Source organism: Mesoplodon bidens (assembly GCF_964165515.1).
Source record: "Mesoplodon bidens genome assembly, chromosome: 4".
In the NCBI taxonomy this organism is placed as follows: Eukaryota; Metazoa; Chordata; class Mammalia; order Artiodactyla; family Ziphiidae; genus Mesoplodon; species Mesoplodon bidens.
Window position 1 is genome coordinate 142,731,865 of NC_138160.1, and position 22,747 is coordinate 142,754,611.

The window sequence follows — 22,747 nt, forward strand, 5'->3', positions numbered from 1 at the left end:
TGCCTGCTGTGGCTATCAGCACGAACCCCAGAAACGGGCATGAAACGCTAAGGCTGCTGCTGCAGCCACCAAGACGCCTGTGTGTAAGCACAGGTCACTATCCACAACTCCCCTCCTGGGAGCCTGTGCAGCCTGCCACGGCCAGGGTCCTGTGATCCAGGGACAACTTCCGCAGGAGAACACATGGCATGCCTCAGGCTCTTGCAACATCACGCAGGCCTCTGCCACCAAAGGCTCGCCCTGCATTCCGTACCCCTCCCTCCCTGCAGCCTAAGTGAGCCAGAGCCCCTGAATCAGCTGCTACTTTAACCCTGTCCTGTCTGGGCAGGGAACAGAGGCCCTCAGGCGACCTACATGCAGAGGTGGGGCCAAATCCAAAGCTGAACCCCAAGAGCTGTGTGAACAAAGAAGAGAAAGGGAAATCTCTCCCAGCAGCCTCAGGAGTAGTGGATTAAATCTCCACAATCAACTTGATGTACCCTGCATCTGTGGAATACCTGAATAGACAATGAATCATCCCAAAATTGAGGCGGTGGACTATGGGATCAACTGTAGACTTGGGGTTTGCTTTTTGCATCTGATTTGTTTCTGGTTTAATGTTTATCTTAGTTTAGAATTTAGAGCTTATTATCACTGGTAGATTCGTTTATTGATTTGGTTGTTCTCTTCTTTTTTTAAAAAAATATATACATATTTTTTCCTTTTTCTCTCTTTGTGAGTGTGTATGTGTACACTTCTTTGTGTGATTTTTGTCTGTATAGCTTTGCTTTTACCATTTGTCCTAGGGTTCTGTCCTTTTTTTTTTTTTTTTTTATAGTTTTTAGTGTTTGTTACCAGTGGTGGATATGTTTTTTGCTTTGGTTGCTCTTTTCTATCTTCCTTATTTTTAAATTACTTTTTTTATTTTAAATAATATTTTAAAATTTTTTATTTTAATAACTTCATTTATTTTATTTTATTTTAATTATTATTTTTCTTTCTTTCTTTTTCTCCCTTTCCTTCTGAGCCGTATGGCTGACACGGTCTTGGTGCTCCGGCCGGGTGTCAGGCCTGAGCCTCTGAGGTGGGAGAGCCAAGTTCAGGACATTGGTCCACCAGAGACCTCCCAGCCCCACGTAATATCAAATGTCGAAAGCTCTACCAGAGATCTCCATCTCAATGCTAAGACCCAGCTTCACTCAACAACCAGCAAGCTACAGTGCTGGACACTCTATGCCAAACAACTAGCAAGACAGGAACACAACCCCACCCATTAGCAGAGAGGCTGTCTGAAATCATAAGTTCACAGACACCCCAAAACACACCACTGGATGCAGTCCTGTCCACCAGAAAGACAAGATCCAGCCTCATCCACCAGAACACAGGCACCAGTCCCCTCCACCAGGAAGCCTACACAACACACTGAACCAACCTTCCCCACTGGGGGCAGACACCAAAAACAACGGGAACTACGAACCTGCAGTCTGCGAAAAGGAGACCCCAAACACAGTAAGTTAAGCAAAATGAGAAGACAGAGAAACACACAGCAGATGAAGGAGCAAGGCAAAAACCCAGCAGACCAAACAAATGAAGAGGAAATAGGCAGTCTACCTGAAAAAGAATTCAGAGTAATGATGATCCAAAATCTTGGAAACAGAATGGAGAAAATACAAGAAACATTTAACAAGGACCTAGAAGAATGAAAGAGCAAACAAACAATGATGAACAACACAATAAATGAAATTAAAAATCCTCTAGAAGGAATCAATAGCAGAAAAACTGAGGCAAAAGAACGGAAAAGTGACCTGGAAGATAAAATAGTGGAAATAGGGCTTCCCTGGTGGTGCAGTGGTTGAGAATCAGCCTGCTAATGCAAGCGACACGGGTTCGAGCCCCGGTCTGGGGGGATCCCACATGCCGCGGAGCAACTGGGCCCGTGCGCCACGGCTACTGAGCCTGCGCTCTAGAACCTGTGAGCCACAGCTGCTGAGCCCGCGTGCCACAACTACTGAGGCCCGCGTGCCTGGAGCCTGTGCTCTGCAGCGGGGGAGGCCACCGCGGTGAGAGGCCCGCACGCCGCAATGAGGAGTGGCCCCTGCTCGCCGCAACTGGAGAGAGCCCGCGTGCAGCAGCGAAGGCCCAGCTCAGCCAAAAATAAATAAATAATTAAAAAAAAAAATAGTGGAAATAACTACCACAGAGCAGAATAAAGAAAAAAGAATGAAAAGAATTGAGGACAGTCTCAGAGACCTCTGAGGCAACATTAAACACACAACATTCGAATTATAGGGGTCCCAGAAGAAGAGAAAAAGAAAGGGACTGAGAAAATATTTGAAGAGATCATGGTTGAAAACTTCCCTAATATGGGAAAGGAAATAGTCAACCAAGTCCAGGAAGTGCAGAGAGTCTCATACAGGATAAATCCAAGGAGAAACAGGCCAAGACACATATTAATCAAACTATCAAAAATTAAATACAAAGAAAAAATATTAAAAGCAGCAAGGGAAAAGCAACAAATAACATACAAGGGAATCCCCATAAGGTTAACAGCTGATCTTTCAGCAGAAACTCTGCAGCCAGAGGGAGTGGCAGGACATATTTAAAGTGATGAAAAGGAAAAATTTACAACCAAGATTACTCTACCCAGCAAGGATCTCATTCAGATTCGATGGAGATATTAAAACCTTTACAGAGAAGCAAAAGCTAAGAGAATTCACCACCATCAAACCAGCTCTACAACAAATGCTAAAGGAAATTCTCTAGGCAGGAAACACAAGAGAAGGAAAAGATCTACAAAAATGAACACAAAACAACTAAGGAAATTGTAATAGGAACATACATATCGATAATTACCTTAAATGTAAATGGATTAAATCCTTCAACCAAAAGACATAGACTGGCTGAATGGATACAAAAACAAGACCCATATATATGCTGTCTACAGAGACCCACTTCAGACATAGGGACACATACAGACTGAAAGTGAGGGGATGGAAAAAGATATTCCATGCAAATGGAAATCAAAAGAAAGCTGGAGTAGCAATTATCATATCAGACAAAATAGACTTTAAAATAAAGATTATTACAAGAGACAAAGAAGGACACTACAGGGCTTCCCTCGCGGTGCAGTGATTGAGGGTCCGCCTGCCGATGCAGGGGACACGGGTTTGTGCCCTGGCCCGGGAGGATCCCGCATGCTGCGGAGCGGCTGGGCCCGTGAGCCATGGCTGCTGAGCCTGCGCATCTGGAGCCTGTGCTCCACGGCAGGAGAGGCTGCAACAGTGAGAGGCCTGCGAACTGCAAAAAAAAAAAAAAAAAGGACACTACATAATGATCAAGGGATCAATACAAGAAGAAGATATAACAATTGTAAACATTTATGCACCCAACATAGGAGCACCTCCATACATAAGGCAAAGGCTAACAGCCATAAAAGGGGAAATCAACAGTAACACAATCATAGTAGGGGACTTTTTAACACCCCACTTTCACCAATGGACAGATCATCCAAAATGAAAATAAATAAGGAGACTTATTAAAAGCAACTATATGAAAAAAATGGACAACCTGGAAGAAATGGAAAAATTCTTAGAAAAGCACAACCTTCCGAGACTGAACCAGGAAGAAATAGAAAATATAAACAGACCAATCACAAGCACTGAAATTGAGACTGTGATCAAAAATCTTCCAACAAACAAAAGCCCAGGACCAGATGGCTTCCCAGGCAAATTTTATCAAACATTTAGAGAAGAGCTAACACCTGTCTTTCTCATACTCTTCCAAAAATATAACAGAGGGAGGAAGACTCTCAAACTCATTCTAGGAGACCACCATCACCCTGATACCAAAACCAGACAAAGATGTCACAAAGAAAGAAAACTACAGGTCAATATCACTGATGAACATAGATGCAAAAATACTCAACAAAATATTAGCAATCAGAATCCAGCAGCACATTAAAAGGATCATATACCATGGTCAAGTGGAGTTTATCCCAGGAATGCAAGGATTCTTCAATATACGCAAATCAATCTATGTGATACACCATATTAACAAATTGAAGGATAAAACCATATGATCATCTCAACAGATGCAGAAAAAGCTTTGAACAAAATTCAACACACATTTATGATAAAAGCTCTCCAGAAAGTAGGCATAGAGGGAACCTACCTCAACATAATAAAGGCCATATATGACAAACCCACAGCCAACATTGTTCTCAATGGTGAAAAACTGAAACCATTTCCACTAAGATCAGGAACAAGACAAGGTTTCCCACTCTCACCACTATTATTCAACATAGATATGGAATTTTTAACCAGAGCAATTAGAGATGAAAAAGAAATAAAAGGAATGCAAATCGGATAAGAAAAAGTATAGCTGTCACTGTTTGCAGATGACATGATACTAAACATAGAGAATCCTAAAGATGCTACCAGAAAACTACTAGAGCTAATCAGTGAATTTGGTAGAGTAGCAGGATACAAAATTAATGCACAGAAATCTCTTGCATTCCTATACACTAATGATGAAAAATCTGAAAGAGAAATTAAGGAAACACTCCCATTTACCATTGCAACAAAAAGAATAAAATACTTAGGAATAAATCTAGAACTATGGAGACAAAAGACCTGTATGCAGAAAACTATAAGACACTGATGAAAGAAATTAAAGATGATACAAACAGATGGAGAGATCTACCATGTTCTTGGATTGGAAGAATCAACATTGTGAAAATGACTGTACTACCCAAAGCAATCTACAGGTTCAATGCAATCCCTATCAAACTACCAATGGCATTTTTCACAGAACTCGAGCAAAAAATTCCACAATTTGTATGGAAACAGAAAAACGGAGCTGGAGGAATCAGGCTCCCAGACTTCAGACTACACTACAAAGCTACAGCAATCAAGACAGTATGGTACTGGCACAAAAACAGAAATATAGATCACTGGAACAGGATAGAAAGCCCAGAGATAAACCCACACACAGATGGTCACCTTGTTTTTTTTTTTTTTTTTTTTTTTTTTTTTCTTTTTGCGGTATGCGGGCCTCTCACTGTTGTGGCCTCTCCCGTTGCGGAGCACAGGCTCCGGACGCGCAGGCCCAGCGGCCATGGCTCACGGGCCCAGCCGCTCCGCGGCATATGGGACCCTCCCAGACCGGGGCACGAACCCGCATCCCCTGCATCGGCAGGCGGACTCTCAACCACTGCGCCACCAGGGAGGCCCGGTCACCTTGTTTTTGATAAAGAAGGCAAGAATATACAATGGGGAAAAGACAGCCCCTTCAATAAGTGGTGCTGGGAAACCCAGACAGCTACACGTAAAAGAACACTCCCTAACACCATACACAAAAATAAACTTAACGTGGATTAAAGACCTAAATGTAAGGACAGACACTATCAAACTCTTAGAGGAAAACATAGGCAGAACACTCTATGACATAAATCACAGCAAGATCCTTTTTGACCCACCTCCTAGAGAAATGGAAATAAAACCAAAAATAAACAAATGAGACCAAATGAAACTTAAAATCTTTTGAACAGCAAAGGAAAGCATAAACAAGACGAAAAGACAACCCACAGAATAGGAGAAAATATTTGCCAACGAAGCAACTGACAAAGGATTAATCTCCAAAATTTAGAAGCAGCTCATTCAGCTCAATATCAAAAGAACAAACAACCCATTCCAAAAATGGGCAGAAGACCTAAATAGACATTGATCCAAAGAAGATATACAGATTGCCAACAAACAAGTGAAAGAATGCTAAACATCACTAATCATTAGAGAAATGCAAATCAAAACTACAATGAGGTATCAGCTCACATCAGTCAGAATGGCCATCATTAAAATCTACAAACAATAAATGCTGGAGAGGGTGTGGAGAAAAGGGAAACCTCTTGCACTGTTGGTGGGAATGTAAATTGATACAGCTACTATGGAGAACAGTATGGAGGTTCCTTTAAAAACTAAAAATAGAACTACCATACGACCCAGCAATCCCACTACCTGGCATATACCCTGAGAAAACCATAATTCAAAAAGTGTCATGTACCACAATGTTCACTGCAGCTCTATTTACAATAGCCAGGACATGGAAGCAACCTAAGTGTCCACTGACAGATGAATGGATAAAGAAGATGTGGCACATATATACAATGGAATATTACTCAGCCATAAAAAGAAACGAAATTGAGTTATTTGTAGTGAGGTAGATGGCCCTAGAGTCTGTCATACAGAGTGAAGTAAGTCAGAAAGAGAAAAACAAATACCGTATGCTAACACATATATATGGAATCTAAGAAAAAAAAAAGGTCATGAAGAACCTAGAGGCAGGACGGGAATAAAGACGCAGACCTACTAGAGAATGGACTTAAGGAAACGGGGAGGGGGAAGGGTAAGCTGGGACGAAGTGAGAGAGTGGCATGGACATATATACACCACCAAACGTAAAATAGATAGCTAGTGGGAAGCAGCTGCATAGCACAGGGAGATCGGCTCGGTGCTTTGTGTCCACCTAGAGGGGTCAGATAGGGTGGGTGGGAGGGAGACCCAAGAGGGATGAGATATGGGGATATATGTATATGTATAGCTGATTCGCTTTGTTATACAGCAGCAACTAACACAAAATTGTAAAGCAATTATACTGCAATAAAGGTGTTAAAAAAAAAAGAATAAGCAAGAATAATCTATGCTGTACCATAGCAGGATGGGGTTAATGGCAACTGGAGGTGAACGAGAGGGTTTCTGGAGCTTAAGGATGTTCCGTTTCTTGAATTGTGTGCTGGTTACATGAGTACGTTCAGTTGTTGAAAATTATTCAAACTGTATTCATATACATGTGATTTTCTCTTTGTACGTCTACTTCTAAATATAAAGCTAAAACCCTCAGATTTAGAAAGAAGCTAACATTTGTTCAGTGCTTGCTGTGGGTCAAGTGGTGTGCATTATTTTATCCAATCCTTATGACGACCCTATGAGGTAGGGTAGAAAGTATCTGGTGTACTTTCCAGATCAGAGAGGTTAAATCACTGCTCCAAGCTCACACAGCTAGTACATGGCTGAGCTGGGTTTTGATCCCCTGTTCCATTCACTTCTAACTACTCTGCCATACTTCCCAGGCTTGGGAAAGTGATGGGACATGGACATCTCTGAGACAGAGGAGAAAAAGGAAACAAGAAAGAGATGATGATCCCAGGAAAATTGAAAGGAAGGGAGTTCATAAAAGTGAGTACCAACAACGCAAGAAAAAGTTGGCAAGATCCCAAGGAATCATGGAAAGGTGGGAAGCAGATGTGGGGTGAATTTAATAAGGCATTGACTAATGATGAAGAAGCATTGAGGGTTACTGAAGATCCAGCAAAAGGGACACCATGCAGGAAAGGTTTTCTTGTGCCATTCTGGCCTCAGTGATCATTTCCCAACATGGCAACAATGAACACTATACAGTCTTACTTTTCCATAGCTCCGTTCATGGGCATCATCATCATGGAAGATGAGCTGACACCCACATCGATGATGAGCAAACTGAGGTTCCAAGAGGTCAAGTGTCTTCTCTGAGATCACACACTGGTTAGGTTTCAGAGCTGACCCTGAACTGAAGCTTTCTGACTCTACTCTGCCCCAAGGGGTAAAGCCTCTATCCCAGCAAAGCTGGTCATTTAACCTCCCTGCTTCTCCCTCCGCTCCTTTATCCAGAGAATCTCCTCCCCACCAATCTACACTCTGCCCCGCTTCAAAACTGCCTCTTTCACTGTCCAGTCTCACCCCTGACACCCTTCTATTCCATCTCATAACCTGCAGGGCCTCAGGTTACATCAGAGCTATGCCGGCCCATGAAACTTTCTGTGAACATTTCAGGAACATTCTATTCTGAGCTATCCAATGTGGCAGCCAACAGCCATGAATTAAAATGTGACTAAGCAACTAAATTTTTTGTTTGATTTAATTTTAATTGATTTACATTTATATATAAGTAGCCATGTGTAGCTAGTGGCTACTCTGCTGTATCGTGCAGTTCTATAGTCACATTATAGAGTGGATTACATCATCAAGGGCATGCAGTTGGTCACACACTGGTGTGTGCTGATTATTCCCCGTTTGCCCCCCAGATCCATTCTCTAGCTTGCTCTTGCCCTGCCAGGTCAGCCCTGGGGACTATATCTCCCAGAATACTTGGTTCTGGTTCCTGTTGGGTTGGCCAGTGGGAGGCACCAGCAGAAGATGAGGGAGAGAGGTTGGAGTATTTCTTCCGTACTCTTTCCCTGGTTCTGAGCCTAGTCCTTCCTGTGTGGCTCTGCCTTCATGGGGTTCCAGGAGTGTAGGGACAGCAATGACTTCCTTCAGGGGATCTCAACATCCATGACCCGTTTCCTTGACCTGCCCTCACCTCTTAGGGAGTTTCTTCATGACATGCTCTTCATTTGAAATCACTCGGTGGGTGGATTCTGTTTCCTGTTGGGACCTTGACTGATAAAAGGGGGAATGGTTGACCATGAAGCCTGCCCATCTGATGGTTCCTAAATCCCCCAGTTTCTGAGACAAAGGTCTCTGGAGAGGCAGGATTCAATTCTAGGTTTCCTCACCTCAGGAGGCAGGAATACTCTGCTGCCTTTTCCAAATAAGATTTCAAATTAGGGGAAAGACATTCTGCCAGGTTCCTGCTTCACCCCATTTTAAGGCAAGAACAAGTCCTTAGAGCAGGAAGTCCAAGAAACAGAGGAGATGGGTGGAAGAAGATAGGGGTGTCTCTTTTTTTTTTTTGCGGTACGCGGGCCTCTCACCGCTGCGGCCTCGCCCGTTGCGGAACACAGGCTCCGGACGCGCAGGCTCAGCAGCCATGGCTCACAGGCCCAGCCGCTCCGCAGCATGTGGGATCCTCCCGGACCGGGGCACGAACCTGCGTCCCCTGCATCGGCAGGCGGATTCTCAACCACTGCACCACCAGGGAAGCCCAGGGGTGTCTCTTAAAGCTGTCCTAAGGTAGGACTTGTAAGGAGGTGACATGGGTCAAAATGTGGAGCTTGATTGTCATGAAGACCCACAGCAGAGACTGCTTTTTGTTTCTTCTTCCTGGGCACTTAGCTAGATTACATTTCCCAGCCTTGCAGGTAGGTGTGGCCATGTGACTAAGTTCTGGCCAGTGGAATGTGAGGAGAAGTGATGCGGCCTGGCCCAGAAACATTTCCCTTGTGCTCTCCTCCATACTGTTTTCCCTTCTGGGGCTTCATGTCAAGGAGCCCAGAGATCTTGGAAGCCATGGGTTGAAGATGAGGAGCCATAGTATGGAAGGAGCCTAGGCTTTTTTGCCTCTCTACTTGGAAGAAAGCTGCCCACTGCTCAAGAAAACTCACTATGGATTTTGTGTGTGCAAGAACTAAACTTCCATTGTGTTCGAGCCCTTAAACATTTGGGGGGGTTTTTGTTACAGCAATAAGGAGTATCTAATACACTTCCTAGTATCTTTTTTTTTTTTTTTTTTTTTGGCCGCACCATGCAGCTAGCGGGATCTTAGTTCCCTGACCAGGGATTGAACCCAGGCCCACGGAAGAGAAAGCGCAGAGTCCTAACCACCGTACCACAGAGAATTCCCATACACTTCCTAGTATCTTAACTTACTTAATACACAGTGACTAACACACTTGGGCATCTAAAATGTCAGCTGCATGAGGCCATGCAGACTATCATCTGTCTCTTGTTCACTGATGGACCCCCAGTGCCTAGAACAGGGCCCAGTACATGCTGGGCCTCAATAAGTAAGTATCTATTGAATGAGCCAAGAGCTTCGATGTTTCTTTCCAGCTGAGTGAAATGCAGAAAAGCGTAGCAGATGTGAGCTCTGGCTCTCAGGTGGGAAGGGGCTGGGTTTATAGCCTGCCCAATTATTTATTAATTATCTACACTGGGCAAATTCCCAAGCCTCAGTTTCCTCACAGGGAGAATGGAGAATTATATAAAAGCTTTTTCTTCTTACAGACAGTGGCAGGATTAAATGTGATCATTCATGAAAAGTGCTGAGCATACCGCCTGATGCATAGTAAGCCCTCAGGAAGTAGCGGTCATGGTGATCTGAACTTCTCTCCTTCCCCCGGCAAACCAAAAGCTCTGAAACCACCCCTGCAATTGACTCTGACAAATTTCAGGCCCCAAGGTATTGGGAGCAGGGGAGGGGAGAATCAGAGCTTGAGCCTGGGATTATAGCCAAAGACCAACTCAGGAAATGCTATTACATTCCCATGATCCTTTTGCTGTCCCAGGAGAGCTCGACACCCCGTTTCTCACTCTGACCTCAGACTAATGCTGCAGGAATTAGCCTTGCTGCTTTGGGGCTCAGATCAGCTGCTTCTGGATCAGGGAGTTCCACTGGGGACCCGGAATTTGGAGGGCCTGGTGGAGTCCTCAGGAGTAACAGAGGGAACAAGCTGTAGTTTAATTAAGGGCATCCCACATTTTGTGGGGGGTATTCTTATTAATATAACCAGCCTGGAGGTATGGGTGATTGGACACATGCCTTAGAACTGATTGGGTTTTTCTCCTTCATTAATTAAAATGTGAATCATAGCTGAGTCACTGAAGAAGGAAAACGGTCAATGAACAATTCCGACTTCCTCCCTCCTTCCTTGCTCAGAGAGATGAGTCAGCAGAAGTCCGGATCCAAAAATGAGAAGGGAAAAAAAAAGCAGAAGAGACGCAGGGCTTGGAGAGCAAGCAGCAAAATGAACCTGAGTCAGATTATTCTTTATCTTAGAAGAATGTCCCCAAATTCCCGTCCCAAGCCAATCAGCCAAACCCTCTAGTGAGCATGCCTCTGTTTCTCATTTTTACACAGAACCACAGGCACCCTGAGTTCTAAATGAGCCCTGACAATCTCCTTTCTTGCTTTCTTCAGGCAAAGGCAGGCTCCTTACCATGCCAAGACCACCTCACATCTCCATCCTTCTGCTTCATTTTGCCCACAAAGCCCAAGCTCCCCTTTGAATTCGTACATCATGGTCACGTTTCATAAACTAATGGAAGACTGGGGTGCCATGTTGCCCCTGGTCAATAGGAAAGGGCCATGGGGAACAAGGTTAGAAGATTCCAGAAGTGGGGGGACCTTTCAGTATCAGGGCAGCCATGGAGCCTAATGGCTAAAAACATGGAACCTGGAGCCCGGCAGGGTCTAAATCCTGGCTCTGCATAGCCCTGGGAGAGTTAGTCCATCTTTCTGAGCCTCAGTTTTCTCATCTATGAAATGGGGATAGTAAAGAAACCTACTCACAGTAGAATATTAAGTAAGCACCCATTAGAAGTTAGCAATGATACTATTCATTAGAAAAAAAAATAATCCAGCAATTCCTGCTTTACCCAGAAGGTCAGTAAGATGCATAGTGCCTGGCACACATACTCAAGCAGGTGTGTGTGTGTGTGTGTGTGTGCATGCATGCAATTTCCCCAGCAAAACTGCCTGATCACACATAACATCCCACACTTCACTTTTGATTTCTGCATCATGAATTTTCAAGAGGATTATTTTAATTTTCAGATTCCCAGGGGTTTCACCAATTACCCCTCTCTTGATACTTTGATATTCAAACCACTCTCTTAACTTTAAAGAGCTTATGGTGTCTTTGTCCTTGTCAACTTTTAACGAGATGAACAATGATCGGGTCCCATCTGTTAAATGTCTCCCATCCAAGTACTAACCAGGCCCGACCCTGCTTAGCTTCCGAGATCTGGTGCGTTCAGGGTGGTGTGGTCGTAGATTGTCTGTTAATGACTTAGGGTGTTATTTCAGCGGTTTGCTACCATCATGCTCATGGACTTTATGAAATCCTGCATTTTTAAAATAAGGTTGGCAATTTGAAAGTCACTCTGCCTTGGACTTGCACTATATTGTAGGATAATATTTAACAATCTAGAACAGTGGTTCTCAATCAGTGGCAATTTCAGCTCCCCGGGGACATCTGGAACTATCTGGAGACATTTTGATGATACAACTGGGGGGTGCTACTACTGGGGTCTAGTGGGTGGTGGTCAGGGATGCTGCTACACATCCTACAATGAACAAGACAGAAAGAATGATATGGTCCTAAATGTCAACTGTGTTGCTACTGAGAAAACTCTGATCTAGAACCTTATTAATAAGAATGAGGACCCAATGGACCATAGTTGCTCTGGGGTGAGATATTTGAATCAGGACTCATTTTTACAAGTGGTCAGTTCCTTCCTGACCAAAAAGTGGATTATGCGAATTTTTGGACTTCTCTGCCTCCAATTAGCGTAATGAATTTGTGCTAAGCTTGGGGCTTTGCAGCCAGACTGCCTGGATTCCAATTCCAGCTCTGCCACTTCCTAGCTGTGTGACCTTGGGCAAGTTACTTAACTACTCTGGGCTTCAGTTTTATTGTCTATAAAGGGTGGCTAATAATAGTGACCACTGAACAGTAATGTGACATGAGATGAGTTGATACTTAGTACAGTGCATGGTATACAGTGAGTTGGAGGATGGGTGGGAAGTGAACTAAATCCCTGGTACAAACGTGGTACCAATCTGCCCAATTAAGATTTACATTCCCTTTCCATAGGGTGGCTAAGAAATGGCTGCCTAGTCAGAAACTACATTTCCCAGCCTTCTTTGAATCTAGGTGGGGCCATGTGACTAAATTCTGCCCAATGGAATGTGAGCAGAAGTGAGGTTCACCACTTCCTGGCCTAGCCTGTAAATACCTCCCACTGCACTCTCCCTTCCGCCCACTTGCTGGCTGGATGCGGACTCTTAGGGTAACCTTGGAAGCCACATGTTGAAGAAGGCAGAGACTCCATCAGCCTTGATGGAGTCTGCATGGAGCAGAAACATACTTGCACCTCCTACCCTTCCACCCCATTCTGTCCTTCCACCCCATCCTATCCCTCACAAGTTGTACTTCAGTAGTTTATTTCTCACTCACGTATACCCTTAAGCCAAAGATACTTGGTTTTATTTGTTATAGCAGCTGGTGTTAACTAACACAGCCTCTTCCCTCATCACTGCCTTTTCTCTACCTACCAGCAAATATCATCATCTCCCCACCATCTGACCAGCTACAAGATGACTCTGGAATCCTTTCCTTCATACCTTCCCTATGACGTGGCAGGTAAGCTGGAGAGAAAGCCCCTACTTCCAGTGGAGGTGGAGAAGGGGGATGGGTTCCCCAGGCTAGGATCTTAGTAAATATATTATATGAGAGACAGGAACAACAAGGAACCCAAGGGTCCTGCTTCCTCAACCAAGTTTTGGATCTCAGGCCGATTCACGGGAGCAAGTGAAACTTCCCCCAAATGAAATTCAAACTCATATTAGTACCACCGAATGGCAGTAATAGATGCCAACACCCTGGTAGTCTGCTCAAATGACCTTCCCTATGAAGCCTACCCTGACCATCCCATTGAATACTGCATCCCGTACCCCTACTCAACATTCTTAACTTTCTTTACCCAATTTTACTGTTTTTCCCATGGCAACCCCTCCTTTTAGCACAACACTGTTATAGTATATGCCCCCCGCCAAGATCATAAGAGTGATGAGGTCTCCCCACCACCTAAAACAGTGCCTGGCACATAATAGGTGTTCAATAAATCAATTTATAGATGATAGATAGATAGATAATAGATAGATAGATGTTGATGTAAGTGCTTGCCCTGTGCCTGGAACATTCTAGGAGCTTCACACATACGAACTCATTTTAAGGCTCACAACAGTTTGACAAAGTGTAGATTATAATCACCCCCATTTACCAGATGAAAAAACAGGATCAGAGAAGACACTCAGCCAGGAAGTGAGAGAGCCAGAATTTGAACCCAGATCATTTCGGTCTAGGTCTTCTGTAATTTGCCTTGTTTGAGCCCATGTCACAGAGTCAACTAATCCTGGATGAGCATGAGGGGAACCTAAAGCAGAGCTGTTTATTTATTTTAGTTTGAAAAATATATGATGTGTGAACATGGTTAGGCTCACAAAATTGTAATTGGGGACCATTATAAGGGTGGAGAAGTACGTGTGATCAATCTTGACCCCTCCACTCACCAGCTGTGTGACCTTAGGGCAGTAACTTCACCTCTCTGTGCCTCAGTCTTATCATCTATGGAATGGGTTGTCGGGAGGACAAAAATACATTAATATTTGTAAAGTGCACAGAACAGGTTCATAGTCACACGCACACATGGACACACAAATGTACACATATTCACAAACATAGAAAGGTTAATAGTAAGTTTCAAGTAAGCTATACAAGTGTCCATTAAAGAAAGAATTATCACAGTTCCCACCTGAGGCTCGGAGATGTGGGGCAGGCCACCTGAGAGCAGAGCCAATCTCTGCCCTGTGTTCAGCTGCATGCCACCTGGGGAAATGTATAGAGTCAAAAGAGCTAAGTAATGGTGGCCCTCTGAGGACTCCTGCTAATTTTAAGGACAAGCTTCTCGGTGCTGACTCTTGAGCTAATTGTTGCCTTTTAAATAACAGCACCAGGTATGTGCTTACAGGCCTTCCACTGGGAAGATGTCCTCTCTCGAGAAAGCTGAAAGTGGCAAGCAGTCCAGGCTGCCCCAAACAGGACAGAAAATGGCCCAGAGCAGAGCAGAGGTGGGCAGGGAGAGAACACATGAGGGACCTATCTTTTGTGTCCTTCAGTTCCTTCAGGCCAAAGGAACTGGTGTTGGCTTAGCTATCATCCAAGCTCAGCGATGTTTCCAGCCTGCAAAGCACATGCAGCTCCAAAGTGCTTTCAAGAAATGAGCTAATGAGTCCCCAAGGATGTGTCATTGACACTGAACATGGTCACCTTGATGGGAAACGTGTGGAGTTCCATTCCAAGGAAATTGGCAAAATGGTGAGGCAGGGAATAAGAGACCCTTAGTAATAGTGATGATGATAAAGATGAAGATGATAAAGAAGATAATGAGGAGGATGATATAATCATTATTAATGGTCTCTAATATTTATTGAGCATTTACAGGGAGCTAGGAGCTGTTCTAAGAGCTATACATGGATTATTTCAATTAATTATCTACATAATTCTAGGAAGTAGGAGTATTATTATCCCCATTGACTAGATGAAAACAAATTAGGCTCAGAGAGGTTCAGGAACCTGTTCCAAGTCACACAGCTTGCAAGAGGGGGAACTGGTTGGAACCTAGGTGGTGGTCTGGTAACATAGCATCCTCATGATCCTCACCATGATAATGATGTTCTGTATATTTTACAACCCCCTGAGGTTGGCTATTATGGACCTCATTTTACAGATGAGGAAACTGAGGCACAGAGAGGCTGGCTGACTTGCTCAGGGTCACACAGCCAGGAGGTGACAGAGTCAGGATTCATCCACGCTGCCTTTCTGTTTCAATGCCCACATTAGCACCACTGGATGGATGTTCTTTCCTCAAACCAGCTTTATGAAGCAGAGAACCTGACCCCCCTGACAGCTTCAGTTCAGGATTTGAGCAGGACAAGAAGTTGATACACTTGATACCCACTGCCTGACTTCAGAGTGGGGCTGCTCAGCTTCGCCAGAGGCTTCCACATCCATTCTGCTCTTTGAAACTGTGCTGGGTGGAGAGGGTGGGCAGGCATCCTCATACCAAGGCAGGGGGAGTCCTTCATATACACTCGTATCCTGGCCACACACTTCAGCCAGAGTGATCCTAAATAAAAATCTGATCACATCCACCCCTTGTCTAAATCCTTACGTGGTTCCCTTGTACTTTCACGATAAATGCCCAAACCCTCAAAACATGGCTTGACCTTCTGTAGATTCTTCTCTGGCCACTTTCCTCTCCCAGAACACAAGCATGAGTACACGCACCCACATACATGCTCACACACACGTGCACATACAATCACATGCAAATGCCCACGTGTGAGCTTGTATGTGCATGCATGCATGCATACACACACACACACGTGCACATGCACAGAGCTTCTGTCACACTGTTTTCTTTTTCTGCATAAATCCTGCATCCAGACTGGTTTTGAATCCCAGCTCTGCCACTTGGGCAAGTCACTTAAATTCTCTGTGCCTCGTTTTCCTCAACAGTAAAATATTTTGCTCAACCATGTTTTTCTAAAATCTAGGAGCATCTGGCACACAGTACAACTTAATAACTGCCATGGACTGAATGTTTGTGTCCCTCCAAAATTTGTATGTTAAATCCTAATGCCCAACGTGATGGTATTTGGAGGTGGGGGCCCTTGGGAGCTGATTAGGTCATGAAGGTGGGGCCCTCATGAATGGGATTAGTGCCCTTATAAGACACCTCAGAGAGCTCACTTGCCCTGTGTGAAGATACAGTGAAAAGACAGTCATTAATGAGCCAGGAAATGGGTTCCCACCGGACACTAAATCTGCTGTCACCTTGATCCTGGACTTCCCAGCCTCCCAAACTATGAGAAATAAATGTCTGTTGTTTATAAGCCACCCTGTCTATGGTATTCTGTTATAGCCTGAACAGACTAGGGCAATGACTATTATCTGTTTGGTTTTGTGAAAGATCATAAACATATGTGGTCTGTGATTCAGAAAAGCATAGAGCATTTACTGTGGAAAGTAAGTTTTCTCTGGACACCCACTTCCAAGTCACTCAGGGTCCCTCTACAGAGGCAAACACAATTATTAGTTTCTTATGGAATCTTCCAGAAATAGTTCATGCATTTACAAGCAAATTGTAACTGCTATATGTACCATGAGGAAACTTGCTCTTTTCACTCAACAATATAACTTGGATACAGAGATTCCTATTTCCCCATCTGTAAAATAGGAATATGACAAGATCTACCTTACAAGCTTATTATAGAATTAAGGAGTTGATAGGTATTTTAGAACAGTATTTAGAATGGTGCCTTTTATACAGTAGGTGCTCTGTAATTGTTAAGCTCTTAATGGTACCCAGAGATCTGTTTTTTCCTTTTTTAATGCCTTCATAGAATCCCGTGGGATGGATGTACCATAATTTATTTAATAATTCCCTACTGAGTTATTGGATACTTGAGTTATTTCTAGCCCTTTGCTATAACAATAAATATGGTTGAACAAGGAAAAGAACCAATGAATGAAGAGATAAATGAAGAAATGCACTTCGAGTAGGATAAAAAGATCTTGGGTGAGCTTCAGTAACTCAAAGCTCTTCAAAGGTATCTTCCTAGGCACTGAATCCTGGGCTTTTACAAATTGCTTCCAAGTGGTACTAAGGGTATACGTTCAGCATCACCAGTACAGATGATGCCACTGTGCATGTGGTATTGATGTCAGTTCCTTGATGGAGAACTGGTTTACCCACTGAGAGACCCCTTATACGTGTAAGCTAAGCTGGTCCAGTTTATCAACTGTTCTTGCCCCAAAGAATGAAGTTAGTGTCTTTTCCATCAACTCCTGGTTTTTGAGGCTATTGTTGGTTCCTAAAGAGAAGATAGTAGTTTGTCAAAGGAGGACCAATTTGGCCCAGGAGGGAGTCATGTGGTGAGGGAACAGCCCCAACCTGGGGTGTCCTTGAGGGATTTGAAGGAGACCTGGTGAGCTTGGGTTGAGTTGCAGGATGAAGGGTGAAGAAGAAGTGGGAGGGAGAGGGGAGGAATGAGGTGGATTGTGAGCTTTATTAAAATGTATTTTTGTAACTCCGAGTTGAAAATAGGCACACCAACTTCATGCTGACTGATCCATCTTGATGACATATCCCTACTAGTGGGGGCCTTTCCATTCAGCACATCTCCGTGGCAACAGACCACTTCTTCACGCTATCACCCAGGGTTACCTTGCTTGGCTCATTCATGATTGTTGCCATGGAGACCGACCCGTTGATACAACCTTGATTCTTTGGAACTTTGCTTTCTTGAAAGAGAGTTTTGGCTTTGGGAGTGTGGATGGGACCATGATAGGAAGTGGGGTGAAGAGGGTTCTAAGATGTGTTGGGGGAGGGCAAAAGACAAAATCCAGCAAGAGGAAGATGAGGTGGTGGGAGACGGGGGAGAGGAATAAATAAGCATCCTTCCTAATTTTGACTTGCTGGTCCTAACAATCTCACGTGTGTATGTCCAATGTCTTCTACTGGTCAGGAAATAGAAATACTGCAGGTGCTTAGCTGTGCCTTTGTTGGCAGCTATACCCCAATCCCCAGCACAGTGACTGATACAGGGTAAACATCCTACAAATAATGACTGAACATACTTGAATTTGGTGCTCATGAACCTGTCCTTGATAAATCGTAAGAAAATAGAGCATTAGAATAGAACTTCCGCAAGCACCCACCACTACATTTACTCCCCACCTCCAAGCCCATATAGTGCCTTCCCTTATATTTCTATAGATGACTTGTATATGCTTCCATCTAAAACAAAACATTCCACTTGTACACCAAATGCCATCCCCTCCCGGCGGCTGAGAGATGTCCCTCCTGCCAACCCTCTCCTTTTTCTCCAGCATCATCATGTTTTTCCTCCCTACTGGGTTATTCCCATCAGCATAAAATCTGCTGTTAGCGCTCCAATCTTAAAAAAGAAATCTTTCAATTCCACTTTCCCCACCAGCTAACACTCTTTTTCCCCACTCCACCCTTCACAGCAAAAACTCTTTTTAAAAGAACTGATAACAACAATGTCTATTATAGAGCACAGGGAACTGTATTCAATATCCTGTAATAAACTATAATGGAAAAGAATATGAAAAAGAATATATGTCTATGTATAACTGAATCACTTTGCTGTATACCAGAAACTAACACAACATTGTAAATCAACTATATTTCAAAAAAAGAAACTGTTAGTAATCCCTCCAATAGCCTTTTGCCTCAACCTCTCCTCCAAGCAACAGTGGCTAGGACCACCAAAGACCTCCATGCTGTTAAATCTAACAGCTGATTCTCATTCCTCTTTTGAGTAAACCCACGGGCATCAGTGACACTATCAGTCATTCACTCCTGGACTTCCCTGGCAGTCCAGTGGTTAGGACTAGGTGCTTCCACTGCAGGGGGCACGGGTTCAATCCCTGGTCGGGGAACTAAGAGCCCACATGCCTCGTGGCTTGGCCAAAAAATAAAAAATAAAAATCATTCCCTCCTACTGTACTAAATGCCTTCACACACAGCGTCCAGGTCGCGCACTCTTTTCATTTGCTCCATCTCAGTCTCCTTTGGTAGATCCTCTTCATCTTCCCCCCTCTTTAATGATGGAGAGCCAACCCCAGGCTCAGTCCTTGGTGCCCTTTTACATCCACTCCCTTATCCACTTTCGTGGCTATAAATAACCTCCGAAGGCTGATGACTCCCACATTTGTACTTCCAGCCCTGTCTTTTCTTCTTAACTTCAGACTCTGAATACTCAATGGCCAACACAACATCTCTACTCAGGCATGTAAAACTTAGCATGTCCAAAGCTGAGCTCCTAATCTACCCCTGACCCCGTCCCCTTCCCATCTTAATCGATGGTAAATCCATCCTTCCAGTCACCTCCCAAATAATGTCTCTGCTTCCACACACCCTTCAGTCTATCCTTTTTTTAAATTGAAGTATAGCTGATTTACAATGTGTTAATTTCAGGTTTACAGCAAAGTGATTCAGTTTTATATATATATACGTTTTTCAGATTCTTTTTCCTTATAGGCTATTACAAAATACTGAGTATTGTTCTCCCTTCAGTCTATTCTTGACACTGAAGCAGTCAGTATAATCCTTTTACTTCCTCAGTCAGGCCTTCCATGACCATCCTGTTTATTTTTTCTTTTTTGGCTGTGCCACGCAGCTTGTGGGATCTTAGTTCCCCAACCAGGGACTGAACCCAGGCCCTCAGCAGTGAGAGTGCAGAGTTCTAACCACTGGACCACCAGGGAACTCCCATGACCATCTTGTTTAAAATTGCACCCCCGCCCCAGCATTCCCTCTGCTCCTTCCTGGCTTTAGTTTTCTCTATAGCACTCACCACGATTTATTTACTATATATTTTATTTATTAAGTTTATTGTCTGTGGTCTGTCTCCCCTCTTTTAGACTATCAGCTTCATGAGTTCTGGAAATTTGTCTGTATTGTGTTCCTGGTACCTAGAAAATTGCCTTGCACCTAGCAGATGCTCAATAAACGTTTGCTGACTGACTGAATAAAGCAGGAGGATAATGAGAAGGAAGGCTAGTGAGCTGGGCCAGGGCCAGACAAGGTAGCCACAACAAAGACTTTGTCTTTTGTCCTAAGGTTAGTGAGTTCAAACTGGTCTCCGCAGAGGCGCCTTAGGGGTTAACTCATGGCAAGGGGGGGTGAGGTATGGGTCAGCAGGTGGAACTTCTGGAAAGTCCTTTTCTGCTTCAAAGATTCATTTTTATTGCTTTACATATTGGGATTCAAATAACATTACAGAAGTTTAGTTAATAGTAATGTACTTATGTCAATTTCTTAGTTTTGACAAGAGTACTGTGGTCATATAAGCTTGGTAACATTAGGGGAAATTGGGTGAGGGGTATACGGGAACTTTATTATATTTGCAAGCTTTCTATAAGTCTAAAATTGTTCTAAAATTAAGAAGTTTATTTCAAGGTAAGATTTATTTGGTAGAAAGGGTTCCATCGCTTTAAAATGGTTTGAAGACAACTGTTTAGATGTCTAAAGTGGGAAGTGACATGATTTGACTTAAATATTAGATGAGGATGGTTTAGTTAGAACTTCGGAAAGTGGGTTAGAAGGAGTGGATGTTGGAGATGAAAGCCCAACGGGATGATGACCACAGGTTCAGGTGGTCCAGGTGAAGGATGATAAACCCTGAACTAAGGAAGGGCAGGGGATGGAGAAAAATAGATACATGCCTCTGAGAGACATTCAGGAGGTGGGCTCAACAGATGTAGTGATTATGTGGATAAGAGGAGGGAGGGATAGAAAGAAGGCAATGATGGCTTCTAAGGCCCTGGTTTGGGTGAGTGAGGCAGACATGGTGTCATTGAGTAGGAGAGGGTTGGAAAACAGGCTTGAGTTTTCACTGATTTGGGGTTGCTTAGATATTTAGCCATGGAGCTCCTAGAGAAAACTGAGAACAGGCTTGGTGGTGAGAGGCTCAGCATAGACTGGATGTTCTCCAATTTCCATGTTCTTGTCTGTCCAGGCACACTGCTAGATTATATTTCCCAGCACCCCTTGCATCAAAACAAGGTCATGAGACTAAATCTGGCCAATGGGATGGGAGAGGAAGTGATGTAAGCCACACCCAGGCCAGGTTCCTGAAACTAGCTGCAAGATCCTCCATGCTCTCTCTCTTCTCCTGTCCAGTGTCCAATTGTAGATGATCTAGTGGAGGACTCGAAGATGGCAGAACCACAAGAAGGATGGAGCCTGGGTCCCTGCATGACTGTGTGAAGCAGAGCCCAACCTCCCCCTTTTAATCAAACTGTGACGTGTGCAAGGAATAATCCTTCAAGCCACTGAGACTTGGGAGTGGTTTGTTACAGCAATTAGCCTATCCTAATACAGCATCTTAAGCACACAGGTGATAGCTCAGTTTAGTTCAGTTAATTGAACACCTACTATGTGTCAGCCATTTTTCTCAGTATCAAGGATACAGATATAAATAGAAATGTAACATGCTCCCTTTCCTTTCAAAATACTGTATTAAAGGTTATACTAATAATAGCTAACACTATTCCATTAATTGTTTCATTTAATCTTTCAAGGAACTTTATGAGGAAGCTACTGTTATTTACTTCCACTCTACAGATGAGGAAACTGCTTGTAACGTGCCCAAGGACACACAGGTAGTAAACGGCAGAGCTGGGATTTGAACCCAGGCAGCCTATTTTCAGAATATGGGCTTTTAACTTCTACTCTATGTATGTATGTACCACTTGCTTTGGGAGCATGATGAAGGGAACAGAGCTCAGCTTGGGGGAGTGGAGATGACTCCAAGATGAACAAGTGGGAAGGGTGATTTAGGAGGCTGACTCAGCATGAGCAAAGGCTTGGAAGTATGAGAAGGCTGCATGTATAGTGGTTCTACTGGAACTGGGATAATGCAAGAAGTGAGCAGTGGGATTTCTCAGGGTATATACCCCAAGAAAACCATAATTCAAAAAGAGTCATGTACTACAATGTTCATTGCAGCTCTATTTACAATAGCCAGGACATAGAAGCAACCTAACTGTCCATTGACAGATGAATGGATAAAGAAGATGTGGCACATATATACAATGGAATATTACTCAGCCATAAAAAGAAATGAAATTGAGTTATTTGTAGTGAGGTGGATGGACCTAGAGTCTGTCATACAGAGTGAAGTAAGTCAGAAAGAGAAAAACAAATACTGTATGCTAACACCTATATATGGAATCTAAAACAAACAAGAAAAAGAATGGTTCTGAAGAACCTAGGGGCAGGACAGGAATAAAGACGCAGACATAGAGAATGGACTTGAGGAAACGGGGAGGGGGAAGGGTAAGCTGGGACGAAGTGAGAAGTGGCATGGACATATATACACTACCAAATGTAAAATAGATAGCTAGTGGGAAGCAGCTGCATAGCACAGGGAGATCAGCTCGGTGCTTTGTGACCACCTGGAGGGGTGAGTTAGGGAGGGTGGGAGGGAGACGCAAGAGGGAAGAGATATGGGGATATATGTATATATATAGCTAATTTACTTTGTTATACAGCAGAAACTAACACACCATTGTAAAGCAATTATACTCCAATAAAGGTGTTAAAAAAAAGACATATACTGTATGATTCCACTATATGCAGTCCATAGGGTAGTCAGATGAATAGAGACATAAAGTAGAATGGGGCTGGAGGAGGTG

The 22,747-nt window shown here is 43.6% G+C and overlaps 2 protein-coding genes across 6 annotated transcripts in view; one reads left to right on the plus strand and one right to left on the minus strand.

Annotated features, from left to right (window-relative positions):
- The window catches only part of GCDH (glutaryl-CoA dehydrogenase), a 415,847-nt gene extending 396,873 nt beyond the window's left edge, over positions 1-18,974 (plus strand). Inside the window, exon 13 of the transcript XR_014015497.1 lies at positions 18,956-18,974. The gene's annotated coding sequence lies outside the window, so the exon portion shown is untranslated. The remainder of the gene's footprint in view (positions 1-18,955) is intronic.
- Positions 1-22,747, minus strand: part of CACNA1A (calcium voltage-gated channel subunit alpha1 A) — a gene marked incomplete at both ends in the record, with an annotated part of 240,306 nt that overhangs the window by 139,879 nt on the left and 77,680 nt on the right. The window lies entirely within an intron of this gene.